Here is a 5855-nt window from a genome sequence, read left to right as displayed (position 1 = left end):
GGAAAAAGTATCTTGGAGTTTGTCCAGTATGGTCTAAGCTGCAGAATGGGTCTCGCAGAAGAGTGGGAGGAGTTCAACTTGGCAGTGTATGGTATCGAAACACTGGTCCACCTCACTGCTGAACAACTGGACTGGAAACCGGTTGAGTCATTTACTGTCAAAGTACAAACCCAAACTTGTGTCTTCTGTTCCCTTAACAGAGCTGGCCCCTGAGGCAACTTCTTAACCCCTGTCTCTGTTTCTTGATGCCTGCCAGCTATGCTGAAATACTTGTCAAGATAACTTTCAAAATTGCCTCGCCTCCTGCTGCCCTTTGCACTTTTCTGGTTGTCTAAACCCCTCCTGAGCTTAATTCTGTCTTTTTAAAAATCTGTGTCTTCTCTCTCAGTCCCTTTCCCCACACAAACCCCCTTACTGAGTGACCTCCCTAACAGAGAAGCCTATAGTTTTGGTGAACCTAGGCCTGCTGCTTTCCATGCATATAATAGGCCTGCCCCCTAAGCCAAAACTGAAAGCTTTGGCAGACTCCTCTCGGCCCCAATCTTTCCTTCCACCTCTTTATTTCAGGACTTTGTGGTTCTTTATTTCTTTCTGCCTCTATGCCTTTTTATTATTTTTATAACTTTACCCAGTCCTCTACTTTCATTCTCATACTGTTCCCCCTTCCCCCCCCCACCCGATAGTTCTCCGGCTACTGCTTTAGGGGCGGGACCATTCTTATTTAATCCTTTCCAGGCCAGGATGGCCAGCTCTAACCATCCGAGATTTTTTTTTTCCAAATTTCTAAAGAGCCCACAGCTTGTGGCTCCTTGCCCCAGACTGTCAGAATGGAGGAATAATGCCTGGCAGTTGGAAAATTGATGAGCTACTGCAATGTCAGATACACTTCCCAGGTGACCACTTTTTCCCAAGTTTGTGAAGAAGACGGTGCAACAAAGCATCACAATCAGGGTGGCTTTGTCACTGTTTGATGGCCAGGTTGTCCAAAGGTAAAAGACATACTGCTCAGTGTGAATGCAGCAACCCCGCTCCCCCCTCCGGCTTTTCCCCTTTATCTCGGTGATGATGAGCTAGCTTGGAATCTGGCTCACCATGACAAGATAACAGCCCCCATTTATCAAATCTTGCTTGGCTGTAAAGCCCCTGAACTCAAGCATATCCTGTCTTTATGATTCTGAAGGATGAGGGGATATATTTGAAAACCATCCTGCAATACTCACTGGCTGAGCAGCAGTACATGGTATACAGAGCCAGCCTCAGAGAAAATGGCACCCTGGGCAAACTTGTATGTTGGTGTACTTTCAGTGGCACTGCTGGAGGCAGGTGGTCAGAAGTGCAGGGCACAGTCTGGCAAATAGGCAGAGCAGCATGGTATGCCAGGCAGGTAGCCAGGCACCACTGCTGCTGTGCAGAAGCAAGGCAGGTGGACTGGAGCAGGTACCACCCTGCCTGCGTGTGCCTGGCTCAGCTCTTCCTGAGCAGAGCTGGAGGCAGGGGGCAGGCTGGGCTGGGCACTACTCCTCCTGCCTGGGGCAGGGCAGGGTGCGGAGGAGAGCACCGCTGTGAGTGCAGGCCGTTCACACATATGGTGCGTGGTCTGTGGTGTGTGTGTGTTTGGTGCTTGACCATAGTGCCTTGGGTTGTCAGCCACATCATCCGCCCTGAAGGCAGGCTCTCATATGACACCTTGCCACAAAAGAGACTGCAAGTTTTCACTGCAGCAGCCCAACTTTCCTGGCTGTTCAGTGCCCAGTAAAGAAGCAGGCTGCTGTAAGGACAACCTCATTCATGCAGGGGGCCAACTCTGTGTGAACCAAGGGTGAGGAATGAAAAGGAGGAAATGAGTCTCCTACAAAGTGCACCCCTGCCTCTGCTGGGGCTACAGGCAGTAGGAAGTTGGACTCTCATCTAGCCCACTCAAGAGAAATCCCAATCCCTACTGCTGGAGCTAAATCCTGAGAGTAGGGAAGACCTGTCTCATCTGACCCATAATTGTCACAGGATTCCCACCTCCCTCCCAACCCCCGAGGTAGCTGATGATAGGCAACCAAAACCCCTTCAACCCAGCTCCCAGGTGTCACACCAGAAATGAAGCTGAGACTCAGAAGTTTTGACCCAGGAAAATATGGCCCCTAAGAGAGCTGAGTTAAAAAACCCTGAGAAAATAATGCTACCTCATCCCCTCCTGAGGCCCCACATCCTTCCTGCTCTGAGCCCAAGACTGACTCAGAGTCTGAGGATCAGGAGAAAGAAGGGGAACCTTGGGATCGGGTGACTTGTAAAATCTGGTGATTGAAGGGTTGATCACTAATGGTTACCAGGACTTTGTTAAGAACAAGCTAACTTGATTCTTTTCTTTGAGAAGATATATGGCTAAGGTGAATGCAGTGGCTTTGGTATACTGGGACTTCAGGAAGACTTTTGATGCATTCACATATTCTCAGAAATGTGCACTAGTTGGAACTACTGTTAGAACTAACAGAACAGCAATAACTACAGAAATATTGTACATAGTTGTTTGAATGACTGCCAATAAACAGTAACTTTCAACAAAGTTGTCAGGCTGGCCGGAGGTTTCACAATTTGCTCCTCAGTGGCCTGTTCTGGGTCCAGTTCTATTTATCATTTTCCATAAGGCTTGGATGCAGGAATTGAGCCTATATTGATCAAATAGGCAGATGACATGAAACTGGGTGGGGTTATAAAGATCTCTGATGGGAGGCTAAAACATATAAAGACCTTGATAATTTGGTGAACTGGGATATAAATATTGAAATGAGATCCAAAGGCAGTTGTAAAATGCTACATCTACCAAAGTGGAGAATGACTAGCTTGGGTGAGGTGGATCTGGGAGCTGTGGTGAACTGCAGATTCCATGTGTGTCAGCGGTGTGTTGCTGCCAAAAATGCAATCTTGGATTGTGTTGACACAGGCATTGGATAAAAAAATTAGGAGTTCTTAGCACTCAGTGCTGGCTAGGCCTCCAGTTTGGGGCACTGTATTTTACAGAAGCAGTTGAGAAACTGAAAAGTACTTACAGGCAAATAGTCATGATGACAGAGTTGGAATGCAAATCATTTGAGGAAAGGCTGAAGGAAGTAGGCATGTTTAGCCTAAAGCAAAAGCTTAAGAGGCAACAATGGCAACTTTTAAGTCCAGAGAAGCTGTCATAAAGGAGATGGAGAAAAGTTCTTCTCTTTGTCAGCTTACTTCACTTCCACTGCAGGCACACTGCCTCACCCTTAGCACAGAGCAAGCAAGTCCATACAAACCCTTCCCACAAAGAATTGGATGTGCTGTAAGGTCAAATTCCAGCACATTTTGACTTTGTGACTTGTTCATGTAGCCAGAACCTTAGGAAAAGGAAATCAGATTCTCAGTACAACACTAATACCTTCTTAGAAAAGGAATATTTCTAATATTTACGCTTCAGACATACTTACTTGAGAACCAAAGGGTAATGTGAGCATTGATGAAGATAAAATTTGATAATTCAGCTGTCAGAAATCTTCTCAGTGTAGAAATAAAAATAGTTTGTTCAAAGGGCCACACAGACGATACTAGCTTTATGCGTGTCTGCTCCAAGATACTTCGATAGAACATGAACCCAGTAAGCTAGTACGTTAAAGACACCAAAGGAATTATGTCCATCATATCCAGCCAGTTTTGACTCTCCAGCTGCAATAGCCAGGTACAAGCAGAGGCTGCATTCAGCATAAATTCAGAGCCAGCAAAAGTTCTGACTGATATCTCTTGAGACATAAGAAGCTGCCTTAATCGCTCAGGTTTTGTACTCCTCATGCAGGTTTATGGGACAGATAAATAAAATCATGATTAAAAATGGGAACTTAAGTGAAATGTCCAAAATCATAGTCAGTCATACTCCTTGAATATAATATTAAACCTTGTGTTCAATACTCCTTAAAATTTCAATCTTTTGAACCAGAAGGCATAGCTTACTTATGACAAACAAAATAGTTTCCAGTCAGAAACACTAAACGTTGAAACAGGAACAATGTTCTTAAAGGTAGGAGCACTAACTTCAAGCGGAAAGTATATAAATATCAAATATTATGTTGGAATTAGATATACAACATTGCCCCTAGGACTGCACGAACATGATTCAGTTACGAGGTGGCCAAATTCCTCTGGGTCACACCCACAGTTGGTATCCAACTTTCAAGAGATCTCAAATTCTCATAGGCCTCTAAAAAATTGCTGGATTTTCAAAAATGCTGAATCCCAGCTGTTACAATTGTGACCTGTACGGCGAAATTTTCTGAAGAGCTTAGTGGCCTATATACTGAAGTCTCTTTGTTACTAAAACAGAAGCACAGGCCTTGGGCAGCAATCTTTTTCAACAGGTCAAGCCAATTTATACCTTGAACAACTCACTTGAACTGGCATTGTATTCATAAGTTTTTGTTAGACCCATGGTGGCCACACTGCAGCTCGCGAGCTGCATGTGGCTTACCAGCATGGTACTTGCAGCTCCCTGCCCACTTCTCCTGAAACTGCTGGCTCAGCCGCCAGGCTGCTGCAACAGGGGCTGCAGTCATGCCACTTACCCCAGGGCAAGCTCCCCATAGGGGAAGCCAGAGTGGCTTGATGCTGCAGTGGTGGAGGTGGTCACCTCTGCTCCGGGTTACTCAGCACCCCCTCCTCCGGGTCTCTTACCAGGTCACCCAGCACCCCCTCACTTTCCAGCTCTTGAATTTCAGTGAAGGATCAGATGTGACTCCCAGGGTGAATAACACTGGCCACCCCTATGTTAGACCATCACAACAGTTCATATAAGTGATGCTTTTAAAAAAAACTTGGTTATGTACAAAAGTGAGGGGTTTTTTGAAGAAAGAGGGAGCAAAGTAGAGCTTTCTTTACTACACTGAGCTGGTTCTTTTTCGGGACAGAAGGGCATTGGCTTCTATGTTGTGGCCTGGATGGGAGTTGCTAGAAGATAAAAGAAAGATTACTTGAATCTTTTTAAAAATGTCACAATAGATTTGAATTTGATGGGTAGAAAGTCCTTAGGATTAAAAAGCAAAATACTTTGTCTTGGATCTTATTGCTGAGTACATGCGAAGACATAAACTTAGTGAGGTTCATTAAAGACTAACCAGAACATAAAGCTTGGCTCAGAATGCTGAAGTCCAAGCTGTGTAGCTCTACACCAGGGGTGGCCAGAGTTACTCACCTTGGGAGCCACTTCCAATCCTCTGTCACTACATTCAATCATCCATGACCCACCCCCCCGCTGCTGCAGCATCAAACCACTACAGTTTTCCCCATGGGGAGCATGCCCCTGGGTAAGCAGTGTGGGACTCAACGCACGACTGGGTGGTGAACATCAAGGGCTCTAGGCTGTACAGGAGAGACAGGATAGGAAGGAAAGGTGGGGGCGTAGCACTCTACATTAAGGAGGAATACCCATCCTCATCATTTAACAAAGAATCAGAGGAAGGGCACTCTGAAGTGCTTTGGGTTAGAGTACAAGGCAGTCGAGGGGAAAGAGACTTAACAGTGGGAGTCTACTACAGACCTCCCAACCAAGGGGAAGAGCTCGACCAGGAATTCTTAGGTCAGCTCACGGAGGTAGTGAAGTCTAAGGAAGTGGTAGTCATGGGGGACCTGAACTTCCCGGACATCTGCTGGGAAGAGCAGTCAGCCAGGTCTGAACGCTCACGTAGTTTCTTGGCCAGAGTGCAGGACCTCCATCTAACCAAGGAGGTGCACAGCCCCACTAGGGGAGACGCCTTGTTGGACCTGGTGCTGGCCACGGGAGATGACCTGGTGAGGGGGCTGCGGGTGCTCAACCACCTGGGTGACAGTGATCATCACCTGCTGGAATTCATCAT

This window comes from Crocodylus porosus, unplaced genomic scaffold (genome assembly GCF_001723895.1).
Source record: "Crocodylus porosus isolate Cpor-Errol unplaced genomic scaffold, CroPor_comp1, whole genome shotgun sequence".
Lineage (NCBI taxonomy): Eukaryota > Metazoa > Chordata > Crocodylia > Crocodylidae > Crocodylus > Crocodylus porosus.
The sequence above is the reverse complement of the archived record's forward strand: the minus strand, read 5'-3'. Positions refer to the sequence as shown.